This window comes from Lepidochelys kempii, chromosome 7 (assembly GCF_965140285.1).
Source record: "Lepidochelys kempii isolate rLepKem1 chromosome 7, rLepKem1.hap1, whole genome shotgun sequence".
Classification (NCBI taxonomy): domain Eukaryota; kingdom Metazoa; phylum Chordata; order Testudines; family Cheloniidae; genus Lepidochelys; species Lepidochelys kempii.
The window spans coordinates 80,950,207-80,970,958 of record NC_136386.1 but is presented as its reverse complement, the minus strand read 5'-3'; the positions used below and the strand labels follow the sequence as shown (position 1 = coordinate 80,970,958).

General features: G+C 41.8%; 1 protein-coding gene across 1 annotated transcript in view; it reads left to right on the top strand.

Annotated features, from left to right (window-relative positions):
* CTNNA3 (catenin alpha 3) overlaps positions 1-20,752 on the top strand; it is a 917,365-nt gene that overhangs the window by 11,831 nt on the left and 884,782 nt on the right. The window lies entirely within an intron of this gene.

Below are 20,752 nucleotides of genomic sequence, written 5' to 3'. Positions count from 1 at the left end.
CACCATTCATACTAATTTAAACCTGCAAGTGACTTGTGCCCCATACTGCGAACCATGAGAAGCTTACCATGAGGCGAAATGAGGTGGCCACCTCAGGTGCCAGATTGTAGGGGGGGCGCCATTAGGACCCAAAGTGTAGAAAATTGTGTCTGCTACTGGTGCATATGTATTCTCTCTGCTCTAGATGCACAGAGATGGAGTGCTGTGCTGGAGGAAGGAGGGCACAAGAGACATAGCAGGTAGGCAGGAGAAAAGGTGAGAGAGAATAAGAGAAAGCAGCAGGAGCTGCAGGGAGAGAGAGGAGGAAGAGCCTCTTGTGTACCTCTCTAGCACCCTTAGGAGCCTGGACAGATTAATACCAGCTTCTCAGGGAGCTTCCTGTTTCTTGCTGCTTCCCGTAACCCACCTGAGGAGAACAGGCAGTCAACTGAAGTAGTAGTAGCCAGTTAGGCAGTTAAGAGGCTGATATCTTCCCTCACTCAGGCCCTGCTACCAGCCTGCTTATTTGTCCCCTTCAATTGAGTGTTGAGAGCCCCTATAGCTGGCACAGAACAGCAGTCACGAGTGAAAGAAGAAAACGCCCCTGTGGGGCAGCATCCAGAAAACGAAAGAAAGTAAAGGAAGCTTTTCTATCTAAGCAGGATGGAGCTCTCCTGAGATACATAGACACAAATGTTCAGGGTGAGCTTTCCGGCCCCCGTGAGGATGTGAGTGGTGAGGAGATGGCTGATCTTCCAGTTCATCAGAGTGCAAGTGACCTTGCAGCTACTGCAGCATCCATATCTCCATCTCAAATGGATGTAACCATGCACATTCCTGAAGAAAAGTGTAGATCAGAGAAGAGTGTGGTGGAAGTGCAAGAAACAGCTGCTGCTGAATTTAGTTCTTTAAGCCTAGATGATCCAGGTCTGTAGACCCACCTGAGCAGTAGCCTGAGGGACTTCCTTGTATTGCATGGGCCACAGCAAGTGAAAAACTTCATGTTCCCCTAAGACAATGAAAATAGAAGTTTCCATCCAGCACATTACTGGCGTGAAATCCCCAGTGGTGACAAAGTGGAGAGGCCATGGCTTACGTACTAAAAAACCCCAGAATGCTGCACACTGTTTTTGTTGCAAACTTTTCCAGTGTAATGTTCCAGCTACATTGGGTTCTACAGGAACAAAGGACTGGAAAAATGTGGCTAGAAATCTGGCATGCCATGAGAAGGCAGCAAATCACCAGAGAGCATTCCATAGGTGGAAAGAACTTGAGATGACACTGAGGTTAAAGGCCACCATAGATGATCAACATCAAGAGAAGATTGCATTAGAGTCTCTTTACTGGTAAAACGTTCTGAAAAGGCTCATTGCCATTGTGAGAATGCTTGCTACTCAAAACCTAGCACTGTGTGGCACTTCAGATCAGCTGTATGTGCCAAACAATGGGAACTTCCTTAAAATTGTGGTGGTGATGGCTGAGTTTGATGCTGTACTCCAGGATCATCTAAGAAGAGTCACCACCCAAGAAATGTACACACACCACTACCTTGGAAAAACAATTCAAAATGAGATAATACAGTTACTGGCAACAAAATTCAAACAGAAGATTGTGGCAGATCTGAAGTCAGAAAGATATTACTCTATTATTCTGGACTGCACGCCTGACGACAGCTGTATGGAACAAAAGACTTTAAATGGTGCATTTTGTAACAACAACAGAGCTTAATGAAAATGTCCCTGCAATAGTGACTGTCAAAGCCTAGAAAATGCTCTATTGACATTGATGATACTACAGGAGCTGGCATGACAAATGTGCTTCTTAAAAAGCTGGAAGATACAGGAATTGCGATAGCTGACATGAGAGGTCAGGTCTACAATAATGGTGCCAACATGAGAAAGGAAAGAACATAGGAATGCAGACACTGATGCGAGAGTTAAACCCTCGAGCTTTTTTTTGTCCCATGCAGTTCTCATTCATTGAACTTGGTGGTCAGTGATGCAGCATCAGCTTCTAGTGAGGCTGCTGAATTTTTTAACGTAATTCAAAGCATCTATGTATTTTTCTCTGCATCAACTCATCGATGGCAAATTTTGAAGCAACATCTGGGAACATCCTCTCTGGCACTGAAACCACTCAGTGCCACATGGTGGGAAAGTCGAGTGGAGGCAATAAACCCTATCAAACACCAAATTGGGAAGATAGATGATGCCATAGTTGCCATTATGGAGGATAATGCTATGACAGGAACTGATCATGGGAGAACAGTGGAAAAGGAAAATGGAATCACCAGAAACATACATAACTTCAAATTTCTGTGTGGCTTATGTTGTGGCATGACATGCTGTTTGAAATAAATGTTGTAAGCAAGAGTCTCCAAGGTGTTGACCTTGATCTATCTGGAGCAATGGAACGACTAGACAAAGCTATTTTCCCACCCGTTCAAGAATACAAGAGTCACCGAAGAAGAAGACATTTTGATTACGAGGCACGGGATAATCCCATAAGAGACTCCAAACAACAATTCAAAGTTGAATTCTTTAACCCGGTGCTAGATTGTGCAATACAGTCATTTGAAGAATGTTTCATGCAGCTCAAGGAACACAGCAGTATATTTGGGATGTTGTATGATGTTCCAAAACTCCTCACTATACCTGAAGAAGACCTACACCAGCAATGCAGGGCATTAGAGACAGTGTTGAGACATGATGACATGCGCAATATTGATGCGAGTGATTTAGGTGATGAACTGAAAGCCCTTTCAAGATACATTTCAGCAGGATCAACTCCAAAGGCTGTTCTGGAATATATGTGCACAAATAAGATGACCACCCTCTTTCCAAATGCTTTTGTTGCTTTGCGCATACTTCTAACACTTCCTGTAACAACTTCAGCTTGGAGAAGCTGCGTTCTCCACTGGCAACTAATAAAAACACATCTATGCTCCACAATGACACAGGAGAGGCTGGTTGGCCTTGCAACCATCTCACTAGAGCAGGAGCTGGCCCAGATTGTGGACCTTCAGGAAGCAGTTCAAACTTTTGCAGCCAAGAAGGCATGGAAAACACCACTTTGATTATTCAAACAGATAAAAATGCCAGTGTGTACTGTGCAGACAAGAAAAGTTACATTTGCTGTTCAGGTGTTTGAAAGTTAAGTGTTACTTAAAATTTTTGAACAAGGCATTTTAAGTTATTAGTTCTCCTTTATTGGGGTAGGTAGCAGAGCAGTACCATGAGAGGAGTAGAACAGGAAGAAGGCAGAACTGAGACCTTTCAAAGTTTTGGCCCAAGCGATGGGGCATAGGGGCGTCATTTGAGCTCCCCGCCTCAGGTGCCAAAATGTTGTGGGCTGGTCCTGCTGCAGAGGAAGGCAAAACTCACCCATGGTCTCTGCCAATGTGACCCAGGGGAAAATTCCTTCCCAACCCCAAATATGGCAATCCGTTAGACCCTGACGTTAGACCCATGTGGGCAAGACCCACCAGGCAGATACTACAGAGAATTCTTTTCCAGGTAGCTTGGAGCCTTCTCCATCTAGTGTCCCGTCTCTGGCCATTGGTGATTTTTGCTACTGGCAGTCACCGATGGGCCACATGCCATTGTAGGCAATTTCATCCATAACTTATCACGCTGAGTCTTTAAGCCAGGTTTTTTTTTTTGGCCCCCCACTGCTCCCCTTGGAAGGCTGTTCCAGAATTTCACTCCTCTGATGGTTAGAAACCTTCACCTAGTTTCGAGCTTAAATTAAATTTTATTTGCTCAAAACCAGTAATGTTGCCCCTTTTATTGACCACAGTCAGTTTGGGGCCTTAGGTGTATTCCAGATGGGAGCAGAAATTGGTGATAGCCAGGTATTTCTTTGATGCAGTTTTGTTTATTTACAAAGAATGTATGAAGTTCTGTGTCTCTGAATTAAAAGGAATCAAATAGCAAGAAACAGATTCTTTTGCTTGCAGCACCAAGGGCATATTTTTCAGCCTACACCTCTGACTCTAAAACCTCTCCACAGGTTTCTTCCAGGGTGAACACCATGCATTCAGCTGCTTCTTCCAGCTGTCTAGGTGTAGACTAGGCCAGAAACACAGACAGACTATTCGGTCGGTATTCATGCCCATGAGCAATGCAGTTAAATCAACATAATCCCGGATGTAGACCGTGCTATGTCGACGGGAGAATTCTCCATTGGCGTAGGTAGTGTCTTCACTGAAGGGCTACAGAGGCACAGCTGCGCTGTTTTAGTGGTTTTATGTGTAGACGTACCCGCAGTTTCTTCCAGATTTTTGTCTGTTCTGTATTCCTAGGTACCTGTATCTACACCCACCCACAACAATACTCAGCAAAAGCTTCAGGGCAGATTCTCATACTCCTTTTTGTTTCAGATAGGGGCTTATCCTTATAGTTACATTAACTGAAGAGTGAGTTCGCACCTATATTAACTCAACCCATAACAAGGTTTTACCCAACTGACACCATTCATTCATTCATTTTGTTGGCTGGGATTTTCAAAGGCACAGAGGGAATTGTGTGCCTAACAGCCATTTGTGCCTTGGAAAATCTCCTCTGCTATTTTTGTCACTAAGTGTTATACAACAAAACAATACTTGTTTAACTTGTGTCGCCTCTGTGAAAGTCATGCATATTCCACCTGTGGAGAATCCATCTATATAAATCTCTCAGGAACCAGTTGCACCTTTTTGTTTTGAAGGATCTGTTTCCTGTATTTGCTGTGCTGTCAGTCGTCTCTCCTCTCATTACCTTTCTTGATTCTATAATTAATTGAAATGAACATGTGATCTTACAGCTTGCTTAAAATAATGTAAGAGATGGTCATGCTTTGATCAGACTGACTCTGGTTAAATTAACAGAGATGAATGTAAGGAACCAATTTCTCATTATCTTATTTGGAAGAAAATAATTATATGGCTCACTCTGAAGTTTGTGTATTCTTTTCTCTTGCTGCTAAAGAATGAGGATGTTTGCTTGGTGGGTTTGGGGTGGAAGGACTTCCCAGTCCCTTTCATGAGCCAGTATAGAAAAGCCTGACCAGTCAAACATTCCCTGAAAAGTTCAGGACTGGAAAGGGAGCTCTCGCTGCAGTCTTCTTCCCATTGGCTCTTCTGAGGTTTAGGATTCTGGTTTTTTTCTCTCTCTACCTGCTGAGGCTAGGGGAAGAGGTGTTAAGGGAAAATTATAGATTTAAGTGGATCCCATACAAAAATTGTCGGGTTTGCATAGTTTCTGACATAAAACCAAGTAAATCTTGACTGTTTCAGCTGAGGTGTTTTTAGTTTTTGCATTCATGTGCACTGAACCTCATGTCAATGCACTGTTGAGTTTAGCACCTCTCTAGTCACATACATCTGATTTTGTGTAATATTTAGGGTTGCTCACATTTAATTGGAAAATGGGTTATTTTTATGGTAAATAGATGAACAGAGTTCACTGAGGTCTGCGTACTCAGATGTTAGTTTTAGGTTGCATTGTGGAGTGAGACCAAGAAGAGTGATACAGAGCAGTCAGGAGCTCAACCATAACACTGAACATGTACATAAGATCAGACTGATAGACTCTCAGTGCAGTAGAGTTTTAACTCCCTAAAGGGTCAAGTAGGTCCCACTAATGTGAAAAAAGATGGGCCAAATTCTATTCACTTGCAGAGGGGCAACTTAGTGATGTTATGTGTAAATAAAAGTAGTATTTGGCACATTTTTAAAAAGTAATTTGGAAGTCAGACAGTAACTTAGCATTGACCTCTTTAGAGAGAAAAATAAAAAGTTGTCATACAAGCTAATATTCTGTCCTTTGCTACATACTGAATAAAATTCTTCTGTGGGTTATCTCTCAGATAACCCCCACTAAATTCTGTAAGGTTGCATAGAGTATAAGTCATGGCAGAATAAGGTCCATTATTGATTGCAGCAATTCTCTAGCTCTACAGCATGTTTGGTTTTTTTTTTTGTTTTAGTGTGCATGAATTTCTTAAAAGCCACTTTGATACCAGTGTCTCTCCATTCCAGTTAGCTGTTCTGCTAATTTGTGTATTTAATTTTTAGAGAGAACATTTCACAAGCTATTCTATTCCACTTTACATATTTTTCAAATATATGTTAAAGGTAATTTATATAGCCATTGAACTTATGATCTAAACAGTCCTGTAGACAGACATAATTACCAAACGTATCAGTGGCACACCATGCTTATTGCAATAGCCATACAGCTGGCAATTTACAAACAAGCTATATAAAAGCAGAAAGAAATAGGTCTAGTTAAAACAGTCTTAACATACCCTAAGACATTCCCCTCCAGGATATGTCTACAGTGCAGTCCAACGTGTGACTGTAGCATCAGTAGATGTACCTATCTTAGCTTCACCCAATGCTATCATGGCTAAAAATAGCAGTGTAGAAGTGGTGGCATGAGCTTCGGAACAGGCTGTGCAGATATTCTGTGAACGCTAAGTACACATGCACCTTGGTAGCCCATGCCAAAACCTCGGCTGCTGCATCTACACTGCTAGTTTTAGTCATGCTAGCATGGGTGAAGCTAGCGTAGGCATGTCTACCTGTGCTGCAATCACTCCTCGGACTGCAGTGTGGACATACCCTGAATGTGCTAAGCTTCAAGCTTTGGGATACTTTACCTCTGGAATAACAATTTTTTATTCCCAAAAAGTCATCTTTGACCTTTTCTGAGGAGCCATGGGCTCCAATTCAGAAAAGCTCATAAACACCCTAGGTGAAATCCTGACTTGTTGAAATTAAGGGGAGTTTTGCCATTGATTTCAACAAAGCCCGGGTTTCACCCATTGAGTTCAGTGGGACTTAAGTGTATGTTGAACTATAAGCATGTGCTTAAGTGTTTGCCCTTGAATAGGGATGCTTTCCTGAATCAGGGCTTAAATCTTTTAGATGAAAATTTAAAAATCAGTCTTATCTGCTCTTTGTGGACATGAAAGACTAGGAATAGGGGATTTGCCTTGTTATGCTTGGCCAATACTTTCCAAGCCTCCACTATGCAGAGTAGCGGTCACTGGTTACTTGCCTCCTTCTACTCGAGGAATGGCTGCATTTCAGAACTTGTGAGGAATGTTTATGAACTTTTGGCTTGAAAGGATGAATGTCAGATATTATTAACTGTCACACATACTCAGCTGAGGCCCCCCCCTTTTTTTAAATCACTCATTATGGAGCACTCTTAAAATTTTAGTCCATCAAGTCCAGTCATGTGACACAAGATAAGAAAACATAGTTTTATTGACTTTTATACAAAGATAATATAGAAATATTTCAGACTTTGAATTTATTTATTGACTCTGAGCCAAGACCAGAGATGACTACAAAATAAATACATAAAGTAGATAACCTCATACATTTTAAAAGAAAGTTAATTCAATGTTATCGTCTATCATTATACAATGGCAAATTAAGTGCTCACAGGCAATTTTCCTCCAAGGATTTGTTGAACTGTTCAAGTTAATATTAAGGAGCCGAACTACAGTACAATATGTGCCAGTTTGTTAACATTGCAAACATTTTTAGTTCTTTGCAGCTGTATATTGGGTTTAACTTGTAGTATGCCACTTAAATCATAACTTCATTGCCTATTATTCATGTCACATTTTGCTGCTGTTAGATGTCTTATGTTATTTACTTTAGTGACTTTGGAAGATGTACATCATAAATCCTGATAAGCTATGTAGGTGGGGGCACATCATGTATGTCACAGCATACACTTTTTAATTTTCTCTGGGCATCATTTTTTATGGTAACAGCCAAGTAATTTATTTGTGTGCCTTTTCATAAATTATAAGGTGTCTGCAACTAGCTTCAGTTTCTATTTGGTGATCGTACTGGAATTTTAAAATTATCTGGATAACTTGGATTTGGACTGAGCTAATTTATCTGTCCCTTGTTTGCAGACCAACAGCAAGAAGGTACAAATACAGTCTCTCATCTGCTTGCATTTCAGCTGATGTCACTCAATAAGGTTCTGTAAGTGCTGAGGAATTTGTGAATTGTGACACATGAGTCTGATCCTGGTTTCTTTTGACTGACGAAGACCAGCATAGAGGTGCTGGATTCACCTTTGGAGTTCATTAATGCTTCAAGGGTCATTCTTAGAGAAGTGATAGGCTTATTCTCAAGATGATGCTTGCTCCTGTTACTGCCCTGTCTCTAGTCTTCCTTTCTTGGGGAGTGAGAAGATTTGGAAGGTTGTATTTCCATTTTACCTGATTCATCTGGTGCTACTCAATGACTAACCTAGTATCTATAGAGGCTGAGGCGCGATGTGTTCTTGCTGATTGGTCCCATTGAAATGATGATCAATTGCATTTTGCCATTTATTTCAAGGGAGCAAGGGTATTACTTTTTATTTTTGGAGTGGAAGAAACCATCAGAAGAAAGGCCACAGATTATAAAATCTCTTTATTGAGGGACTATCTGCAATTTGTTACTCACCTTCTTTGGCTACCTGGACAGTAGAAACAGATAATGGCTACTGCTTTTGGCCACAATGAAACTGCATGAATAGGTTTAAGATTAAGCTTGAGATTTATGGACCTGTAGTTGATCACTTCACCAAGACATTCTCCAACTTTCATGAGTAAACTGCTTTTTGAGAGAGTTGCTTCTAAAGAACAACATTTTCCCCAAAATACCCCACATTTCCTACTTTTGGATTTCAAATGTTTTGTTTTATGAATCACAAGAAATGGTTTAGTAGGCTAGTAGTGGTCTATGGACTGGTCTGAGTTCCCCTGGTTTAACAGCTGCCATAAAGAACTGCAGTGTTGTTGTTTTTTGGAGGAAGTCTGTTAAAAGACGCTCCTGTAAAATACATTTTAAAATAATGTGTATCTCCTATAGCCAAATGCAAGCACTTTAAACATGAGCCTCATCACAAGATTTCAAATATTCCACATTACAAACAGCATCTTCTGACTCATACAGGATTTTGTGAGTCTATTATTGTTCAAGAAAAAAACTGACTTGCATACGTTGAACTACTCCTTTTTTTTCTTTAACAATTTAGATTGTAAGTATCAAACTACAGTTTGAATTTAAACTCGGTTTGAGCTGATATTTAATTATTTTTAAAATAGAATTATCACTAGGATAATGACTCTTGTGGATGTGTGATAATTTTTTTCCGAACAGAGCTGTTCAGCCCTAGCTAAAATGTTTGGTATTTCTTGCTATTACTTACAGACTATATATGGTCTGAAAGACAACAGCTGTTGCCTACGTTATTTCCATCTATTGCCATGTTGATGACGAATGCGTTTAGCTGCTATCATGTCACAAGTGGGTTCTTAGATAAGCTTTGTCATAAATAACATAATCGCTTAGAAATAACTATAGCATACTTCTATTACTGTTTGAAAAGAAATGAGAAAATCTGGATCTGACATTTTGAATTTTCCTACACAATGTGTCTTATCAAAGAAAATACACAAGGAAACAATTTCACTGTACTTAAAAAGAAAAGGAGTACTTGTTGCACCTTAGAGACTAACAAATTTATTTGAGCATAAGCTTTCATGAGCTACAGCTCACTTCATCGATGAGGTGAGCTGTAGCTCAATAAAGCTTATGCACAAATAAATTTGTTAGTCTCTAAGGTGCCACAAGTACTCCTTTTCTTTTTGCGAATACAGACTAACACGGCTGCTACTCTGAAAACCATACTTAAAGGCATTTCAAAGAAATTACTCATTGTTATAGGAAATACTGGAGATGATATCATAAAGAAATTTGCTTAAAGGAATGGGACAGTGGCTTATGATTTATACTATACTCTTATTCCCCCCAAACCCTCCAAAATAAGACAGAGCTTAGGCCCCCCCCTGCTCCTGCAATGAGATCTGCACTAGTGGACCCTGAACTCATATGAAGCCCGACTCAGGTCAGAATTCACAGGGCATAAATGTAGCTTAAAGCCACCTCTGTTCTTCCCTCCTTTCATACAGCCAAGGCCTGATCCAAAGTCCATAGGAGTCAATGGAAAAAAAGATGCCAGTGACTCTAGTGGACATTGGATCAGGTAAGTAATGAAGAACTTGGCTCAGGAGGTGTCAGTAGGGTGTAAGTGACTGTTCTGATAACACATTAGGCAACCAGCAGTTTGCAGAGTGGAGGTGGAGATTTCTAGTGTGAAGGATTTAAATAATTGCCATGCAACAGAACAAGCAGGTGTCTGAACAGGGCTGGAAGGCATGAGTGGCAGCAGACATTTGGTGTATACATCCTTTTAACCTCTACATGTAGCTGCTGTGGGAAACTAAGACACCATGGTATCAAATGCCAGTAATATGCAGAGGAGCCCCATCCTTTTCCCTTTGCACCATTGTCTAACTGGCTGAACCTGAAATGTGGGCAAGTAGAACATGTTTGTGGGAAGAGAAAGCACTTTGAAGATCTAGCAACTAGTATCTCACCCTCCATCAAAGGCCTCAGATTGTCACACTGGAGTGGAGCATAGGTGTATTGTTAGACACCTTGCTGCTGTTGGACACACAGAATGAGAGTAGCGAACATGCTTTCCTCCATCCAAAATTAGCCAGAAGACTATATTAGATATGGAACTGCCCACAGTGATGCCTTTGTAATCTCTAGGTTGGACTACCACACTTCACTATGCCTACAGATGTAAAAATATAAAATAAAATAGCTTCATTTAGTACAGATGGCAGCAATCCGCCTACCTGAAAGACCAGCTGTAAAAAGCCCATCAGCCAGATGCTTTGCTCATTACACTGTCTTCTCAGGGAATACCAGGACAAATTCAAGATCTTGGTGCTAATCTTCAAAGACTTCCATGTAACTGGCCCTGCTTACCTCAGCGGGCAACTCTCTCATTGAGACGATGAGGTCCTTTGACAACTATGTTCCCCAAGAACTATAAAGCTGTCAACATCAAGTATGAAATTCATGAGTGGGTGACAGTACTTCCTTGGCAACCGGACCAAAGGTTTGGAACTCCTTGTGGGTGGAGAGAAGAATAACTACAGATTCACTGCCTTCAACTTCGCTTCCCCACAGCTGCACTTAAAAATAGGATGTGACCCAAAGAAAAGAGAAAGCAAAAGGGGTGTGTTATGGGGTGACTGGCCCTTAAGTGAGAGCTGATGCCATTACACCTGACCTTAATTACCTGTTTGATTAAAAGGAGGGCACTGGAGCTTGATCAGGGGCTGAAGGCCTTCTAGAAAGCTGCGTAGCTCCTAAAAGAAGCAGTTTAGTAAACCTTCAAGGAGCCAGCCTGAAAGTTAGGGAGGAAAAGGGTTCTGAGTATCCTTATGGCTCTAAAGGGACGATGGATGAGGCTTATGTTTTGGTTCTGGACAATTTAAGATACCAGAGGGAAGAGGGACTGTTGCCTGGAGAGAGACTGTGTCTGTCCCACTGGGAAGATGGGAACAGACAGTTTTATAATTACTATGTGCTAATAAACTAGTCCTGAGAAGGGGTTTATTATGTGACTCTGTCCCTGGTTGTATGTTAAAATGCCTGGGGAGAAAGGAAACAGAGGACAGGTGCTGCTGAGCTAACAAGGACCAGTCAGGGGTGCTGCAGAGCAGACCTATACATCTACAGGAAGAGAGAGGAGAGAAATAGTAGGAACAGATGGAGGAGAAAGAGAAGGAAATAGGTTAAAACAACTAAGAAAACCCCCTCTAGTCTTGACTGACTTGCCTGAAGCAGGAAGGAGTATTAGATCACTACCCTAATGTGATCTCTTGGGAAGCAGTCAGACATTGTTGTGCACTGTTATAGGAAGACAGACAGACAGAGTGCTGCTTGCCATTGGCTAACAGCCAGCCCGTGGCAAGCGGATCTGTCAGTTGTCTGTGAATTGCAAAATGTGGTAGACTCATGGTTGCTTTGTTTCCTGGGGCATTCCATGTTGCTCTTTTGATATCCTTACTCGAGGGTAGGGACTAGTAAGGGTGCTACTACTACTTGTGGCTGGACTGTGTTTTTACCACTAGTTGTTCTGTTACTGATCCATGTAATGTAAGTTCACACATACGAGTACACGCAGCTTGGTATTGTCATCCTTCTCTCTGTGCTGGCAACCATTCCACTGTTTCTCATTGTTGGTGACAATTGGAAGCAGTGAGAAATGACAGCTGCTCCATCTTTATGGCATATTATGGTGAAGCAGGAGGGAGGTGATATTGTGTGGTGCTGTTGGCTGCTTGTTGCATTTTAGGACAGTTTTTAACACTCTGTGTGTGTGTGTGTGTGTGTGGTGTTCTTCCTACCACTTGTATTACTTGCTCATATCTCCCTTCTTTGCCTCACATACCTTCTTTTTCTGGCTCCTCTTCCATTCTATACCCATTCCTCTTGGCCCTCCCAATCTAGGTCTAGTAACTCTCCCTTTGAACTATTCCTGGATGCCTCTAGGATGCTGGTTACACCACTTAAGCTATTGTAACATATTTTAGGTGCGTTTGAACTTGCCTGCACTCATACATTCACTGTCATGTCAGTGGTTTGATTCAATATGAATAAAAGTCCATGTGGCTTGTGATGCTGGCAGACCAGGTGCCAGTTCTTGCCCAGGCTGTAAGCATCAGCTGAGCACTGACAAATTCATAGCTGGAAACCAAACCAGTTCACCTGTGTTAGTATTGTTCAAGATAGGTGTTAGACTCGCATGGATGTGTTAAAGTGATTAGTCTCTATAAAATGCTTGTCAGTTGCTGCATGCATTAATCTTATTTGTAACGGCTGTATCCTTGCTATAAGGTAATATGTAAGGTTTACTTTATAACTGTAAAAATGCCTGTTCTGAAACTGTCAGCCCTGGCTGAAAGAATGCTTCCCCCATCCATCAAGAAAGATTATCAAAATTAAGTGGGCCATGATGAAACAATATGATACAAAGATAGGGTGACCAGATGAAACCAACAAAATATTGGGACACATGGGGGAAGCAAAAAAAAACAAAAAAAAGAAGTGGCCGGAGCCAAGTTGCTGAAGCAAAAACAAAACCAAACCTGCTGGAGTGGCCAAAGCCACAATATTGGGACAAATGGCGTCCCGACTGTGCATTGGTCGGGACGTGGGACAAAGAACTAAAAATCGGGACCTTCCCCATTTTATCGGGACGTCTGGTCACCCTATACAAAGATTGTGTTGATGGTCCTCTTACACCAGGGGCGGGCAAACTTTTTGGCCTGAGGGCCACATCAGGTTTTGTAAATTTGTATGGAGGGCCGGTTAGGGGAGGCTGTGTCTACCTAAACAGCCAGGCGTGGCCTGGTCCTCACCCCCCTATCCCCCGCTTCTCGCCCCCTGAGGCCCTCCCTGGGACTCCTGCCCCATCCAACCCTCCCACTCCCTGTCCCCTGACTGCCCCAGAACCCCTGCCCCTGACTTCCCCCTGCTGCCCCATCCAACCCTTCCTCTCATTCCTGACTCCCCCCCCCTCCTTCCCCCCCCCCACCGGGAGCCCTGCCACATCCAACCACCCCTTCTCCCTACGTCAGCTCATTCAGACACTGACAACTCCATAACTCATTCCCTGACCCACTCAATCACCACTTACCGCCACTCAGTCATTAATCCACTGACTCACCATTCCTCCTTGGCTAATCATACATCCGCTTCCACCAAACACAATTATTTCCCCCTTTCCAACCAATTATTTTCTCTCTCTCTCCCACTTTCTTCCCTACATCAATTTTTTTCTCTCCCCTTTATCTTTTCCCTAAATTCTGTTGTGCTCCACCAAACCTATTAGCTCTCAATAACAGCTTTTCAAAGAGGTGTGGGAGACGCATGTCACTGCCTGGTGTGGGAGGTGTAAGTCACTGCAAAACCAGACCCAATGTACTGACTTCCCTCTCCTTTATATCAGTGTAATATTTAACAGAGCATTTATACATTACTTAAATATAATGGGCCAGATTCACAGCTACTCTTCGGCTGCTTTGGTAACATAAAGCAGCTGTAAACCTAATTTAACCCACGAGTTAAGCTGAGTTTATGGCTGCTTTGTCTTGCTAGAGTGGCACAAAGCATATCGGTGAATCTGGTCCATTGCCATCCTCACAACTAAATGTATAACAAGTAATTATACAGCATACTATTTTTCCCCATGACATAAACACTTCAAACATTTTTTTTTAAAGTCCCTGAATGTATGTTCATTTCTGTTAGTTATTTGCACCCACACTTGGGGATGAATCCTTGGAGACCCAGGTGGGTAGCTGTTTAAAATTCAAACCTTATATTTTAATTGGACCATAAATCTGTATTGTTATACTTTACAATTGTATTAAAATGCTGCATGTACTAGTTTCCTGCATTTGTGCAAATGTGTTAAACTATGACTGTTGTAATGGCATGAATTAACATAGTGTACACATTATGAACACATAAAGATGTAATGTTAACTTGTATTTTACCTCCTGAAAGAGATAATGTCAAACTTAATATATTCAACATCAGTAATTGGCAAGGTGAATGGGCAGCAGTTAAATAGAATGAAAATAAAATGGAGACAGTATGACAGATTATTCATTTAAACTATTCATTCTCAGAATTTCAAAAGGTTTTTTCTATCTGAAATCATAAGAGAAATGAAATGAGAAGGGTTTAGTTTACAGTGCACTTGGATTTTAATGCATAGTATTTCCTTATGAATTCACCTTGAGTTTCTAGAGTTATTGTACTAAAACATCATAAAAAAACTATTAGGGTTTAACTATTATCATCCACATTTTGCAGCAATCAGTTCTAATGAATGTATCTATAAATGTGTATGTGAACAGGTTTTCTGCCTCTTCCTTTTTTCTGATCATTGGTCAAGATCTGATGCTTGGAAACAATTACCAGTCCAGAAAGCATTACTACTGGTCTGGAGAGATGTTTCTATCCCTTACAGATTATGAGAAGCAGACATTTAAAAATCAGTCAGTCATTCTGACTTTTATTCCCACGTGATTTTCTGACTTGATTTGCACAGCTGTGATACAGTATTTCACCAACTGGTAGAAGTACAGATTTACAGTAGAACCTTAGTTGCGAACACCTTGGGAAAGGAGGTTGTTCATAACTCTGAACAAAACATTATGGTTGTTCTTTCAAAAGTTTACACTGAACATTGACTTGATACAGCTTTGAAGTATATGTATATTGTATCACATTTAAAATAGGCAGAGTTAACACAGAAACCACTGACATGTGATACACACATTCAGAGAAGAGAAAAACAGTGTTTGTGAATCAGGTTTTGGTATATTTACTGGTATTTTTACTAATGCAGAAGAAAAATGCTGCTTTCCCTTTATATATTTTTTTCATAGTTTAGGTTTAACACAGTACTGTACTGTATTTGCTCTTTTTTTGTTTGTTTCTGCTGCTGCCTGATTGCATACTTCCAGTTCCAAATGAGGTGTGTGGTTAACTGGTTAGTTCATAATTCTGGTGTTTGTAACTCTGAGGCTCTACTGTAATTCTTTATACCATCTGAAAATACGGTACCCCTGGATGTTTTGCTCTAGTAATTCTTGAGGTTGCAGATACCAAAACCACATCAGAAATTAGTGTGATTTTAAAAAAAATTTGAATAAGTATGTTAAATATGTAACTGGAGAACAGTGAGAACACATTTTTAAAATGAGACAAATTTCTATACAGATAGAAAGATTTTAGTTCAGTACATAGGGCTGAATTTCATGCTGAACTGAATTTCATGCTAGAATTAAAATTTCACTAAACTGAATTAACTGTAAATAGGGCCCTATCAAATTCACAACCATGAAAAATGCATCACAGACTGTGGAAATCAGGTCTCCAACCATGAAATCTGGTCTTGTGTGCTTTTCATAGACTGTTAGGGTTGGAAGAGACCTCAGGAGGTCATCTTGTCCAATCCCCTTCTTAAAGCAGGACCAACACCCACTAAGCCATCCTACACTACACTGATTTCATGGGGGAGACCAGTGTTTCTCAAATTGGGGGTCCTGACCCAAAAGGGAATTACAGGGGGGTTGCAAGGTTATTTTAGGGGGCTCATGGTATTGCCACCCTTACTTCTGCTCTGCCTTCAGAGCTGGGTGGCTGGAGAGTGGTAGTGGTTGGCTGAGCGCCCAGCTCTGAAGGGAATACCCCACCAGCAGGCTGGCAATACCATCCTTTCTTCTGCACTGCTGCTGGTGGTGGCTCTACCTTTAGAGCTGGGCTCCCGGCCTGCAGCCACTGCTGACCAGCTACCCAGCTCTAAAGGCAGCCTCCTCCTGCAGCAGTGCCAGGGCCAGACATTGGGGGGGGGGAAGCCCTAGGACCCAGAGTGTAGAAAATTGTGTCTGCTACTGGTGCATATGTATTCTCTCTGCTCTAGATGCACAGAGATGGTGGAGTGCTGTGCTGGAGGAAGGAGGGCACAAGAGACATAGGCAGGCAGGCAGGAGAAAAGGTGAGAGAGAATAAGAGAAAGCAGCAGGAGCTGCAGGGAGAGAGAGGAGGAAGAGCCTCTTGTGTACCTCTCTAGCACCCTTAGGAGCCTGGACAGATTAATACCAGCTTCTCAGGGAGCTTCCTGTTTCCTGCTGCTTCCCTGAACCCACTTGAGGAGAACAGGCAGTCAACTGAAGTAGTAGTAGCCAGTTAGGCCCTTAAGAGGCTGATATCTTCCCTCACTCAGGCCCTGCTACCAGCCTGCTTATTTGTCCCCTTCAATTGAGTGTTGAGAGCCCCTATAGCTGGCACAGAACAGCAGTCACGAGTGAAAGAAGAAAACGCCCCTCTGGGGCAGCATTCAGAAAACGAAAGAAAGTAAAGGAAGCTTTTCTATTTAAGCAGGATGGAGCTCTCCTGAGATACATAGACACAAATGTTCAGGGTGAGCTTTCCGGCCCCCGTGAGGATGTGAGTGGTGAGGAGATGGCTGATCTTCTAGTTCGTCAGAGTGCAGGTGACCTTGCAGCTACTGCAGCATCCATATCTCCATCTCAAATGGATGTAACCATGCACATTCCTGAAGAAAAGTGTAGATCAGAGAAGAGTGTGGTGGAAGTGCAAGAAACAGCTGCTGCTGAATTTAGTTCCTTAAGCCTAGATGATCCAGGTTTGTGGACCCACTTGAGCAGTAGCCTGAGGGACTTCCTTGTATTGCATGGGCCACAGCAAGTGAAAAACTTCATGTTCCACCAAGGCAATGAAAATAGAAGTTTCCATCCAGCACATTACTGGCGTGAAATCCCCAGTGGTGATAAAGTGGAGAGGCCATGGCTTACGTACTAAAAAACCCCAGAATGCTGCACACTGTTTTTGTTGCAAACTTTTCCAGTGTAAAGTTCCAGCTACATTGGGTTCTTCAGGAACAAAGGACTGGAAAAATGTGGCTAGAAATCTGGCATGCCATGAGAAGGCAGCAAATCACCAGAGAGCATTCCATAGGTGGAAAGAACTTGAGATGACACTGAGGTTAAAGGCCACCATAGATGATCAACATCAAGAGAAGATTGCATTAGAGTCTCTTTACTGGTAAAACGTTCTGAAAAGGCTCATTGCCATTGTGAGAATGCTTGCTACCCAAAACCTAGCACTGTGTGGCACTTAGATCAGCTGTATGTGCCAAACAATGGGAACTTCCTTAAAATTGTGGTGGTGATGGCTGAGTTTGATGCTGTACTCCAGGATCATCTAAGAAGAGTCACCACCCAAGAAATGTACATACACCACTACCTTGGAAAAACAATTCAAAATGAGATAATACAGTTACTGACATGAGCCATATGGAACAAATGACTTTAATGGTGCATTTTGTAACAACAACAGAACCTAGTGAAAATGTCTGTCAAGGTTCCTCCCCCACTCTGAACTCTAGGGTACAGATGTGGGGACCTGCATGAAAAACCTCCTAAGCTTATCTTTCCCAGCTTAGGTCAAAACTTCCCCAAGGTACAAAATATTCCACCCGTTGTCCTTGGATTGGCCGCTACCACCACCAAACTAATACTGGTTACTGGGGAAGAGCTGTTTGGACGCGTCTTTCCCCCCAAAATACTTCCCAAAACCTTGCACCCCACTTCCTGGGCAAGGTTTGGTAAAAAGCCTCACCAATTTGCCTAGGTGACTACAGACCCAGACCCTTGGATCTTAAGAACAATGAACAATCCTCCCAACACTTGCACCCCCCCCTTTCCTGGGAAATGTTGGATAAAAAGCCTCACCAATTTGCATAGGTGACCACAGACCCAAACCCTTGGATCTGAGAACAATGAAAAAGCATTCAGTTTCTTACAAGAAGAATTTTAATAAAAATAGAAGTAAATAGAAATAAAGAAATCCCCCCTGTAAAATCAGGATGGTAGATATCTTACAGGGTAATTAGATTCAAAAACATAGAGAACCCCTCTAGGGAAAACCTGAAGGTACAAAAAAGATACACAGACAGAAATAGTTATTCTATTCAGCACAATTCTTTTCTCAGCCATTTAAAGAAATCATAATCTAACACATACCTAGCTAGATTACTTACTAAAAGTTCTACGACTCCATTCCTGGTCTATCCCCAGCAGAAACCCAGCATACAGACAGACACACAGACCCTTTGTTTCCCTTCCTCCTCCCAGCTTTTGAAAGTATCTTGTCTCCTCATTGGTCATTTTGGTCAGGTGCCAGCGAGGTTACCTTTAGCTTCTTAACCCTTTACAGGTGAGAGGAGCTTTCCCCTGGCCAGGAGGGGCTTCAAAGGGGTTTACCCTTCCCTTTATATTTATGACAATGTCCCTTCAGTGGTGACTGTCAGAAAGCATTCTCTAGAATTTATTGACATTGATGATACCTCAGGAGCTGGTATGACAAATGTGCTTTTTAAAAAGCTGGAAGATACGGGAATTGCGATAGCTGACATGAGAGGTCAGGGCTACAATAATGGTGCCAACATGAGAGGAAAGAACAGAGGAGTGCAAACACGGATCTAAGAGTTAAACCCTCAATATTTTTTGTCCCAGGTAGTTCTCATTCATTGAACTTGGTGGTCAGTGATGCAGCATCTGCTTTTAGTGAGGCTGCTGAACTTTTTAACGTAATTCAAAGCATCTATGTATTTTTTCTCTGCATCAACTCATCGATGGCAAATTTTGAAGCAACATCTGGGAACACCCTCTCTGACACTGAAACCACTGAGTGCCACACTGTGGAAAAGTCGAGTGGAGGTGATAAAGCCTATCAAACACGAAATTGGGAAGATAGATGATTCCATAGTTGCCATTATGGAGGATAATGCTATGACAGGAACTGTTCGTCGGAGAACAGTGGCAGAGGGAAATGGAATCACCAGAAACATGCATAACTTCAAATTTCTGTGTGGCTAATGTTGTGGCATGACATGCTGTTTGAAATAAATGTTGTAATCAAGAGACTTCAAGGTGTTGACCTTGATATATCTGGAGGAATGGAACAACGGGAGAAAGCAAAGTCATACCTGCAGTCTTACTGGTCAGATGAGGGATTTCAAAATGTTCTGAAGAGTGCACAGAAATTGGCAGGGGAACTTCACACTGAAGCTATTTTCCCACCCATTCAAGAATACAAGAGTAACTGAAGAAGAAGACATTTTGATTATGAGGCATGGGATAATCCCATAAGAGACCCCAAACAACAATTCAAAGTTGAATTTTTTAACCCAGTGCTAGATTGTGCAATACAGTCAGTTGAAGAATGTTTCATGCAGCTCAAGGAACACAGCAGTATATTTGGGATGTTGTATGATATTCCAAAACTCCTCACTATACCTGAAGAAGACCTACGCCAGCAATGCAGGGCACTAGAGACAGTGTTGAGACATGATGACATGTGCAATATTGATGCGAATGATTTAGGTGATGAACTGAAAGCCCTTTCAAGATACATTTCAGCAGGATCAACTCCAAAGGCTGTTCTGGAATATATGTGCACAAATAAGATGACCACCCTCTTTCCAAATGCTTTTGTTGCTCTGCGCATACTTCTAACACTTCTTGTAACAACTTCAGCTTGTAGAAGCTGTGTTCTCCACTGGCAACTAATAAAAACACATCTATGCTCCACAATGACACAGGAGAGGCTGGTTGGCCTTGCAACCATCTCACTAGAGCAGGAGCTGGTCCAGACTGTGGACCTTCAGGAAGCAGTTCAAACTTTTGCAGCCAAGAAGGCATGGAAAACACCACTTTGATTATTCAAACAGATAAAAATGCCAGTGTGTACTGTGCAGACAAGAAAAGTTACATTTGCTGTTCAGGTATTTGAAAGTTAAGTGTTACTTAAAATTTTTGAACAAGGCATTTTAAGTTATTAGTTCTCCTTTATTGGGGTAGGTAGCAGAGCAGTACCATGAGAGGAGTAGAACAGGAAGAAGGCAGAACTGAGACCTTTCAACGTTTTGGCCCAAGCAAAGGGGTATGGGGGTGTAATTTGAGCTCCCCACCTGAGGTGCCAAAATGTTGTGGGCTGGCCCTGAGCAGCACAAAAGTAAGAGTAGCAGTACTACAACCCCTCCTACAATAACCTTTCAGAGTAACAGCCGTGTTAGTCTGTATTCGCAAAAAGAAAATGAGTACTTGTGGCACCTTAGAGACTAACCAATTTATTATTTATTTATTTATTTATTTAGAGCTTATGCTCTAATAAAGTGGTTAGTCTCTAAGGTGCCACAAGTACTCCTTTTCTTTTTACAATAACCTTGTGACCCCCACCAACTCTAGGACCCCTACAATCACAAGACTGTGAAATTTCAGATTTAAAAAGCTGAATTCATGAAATATA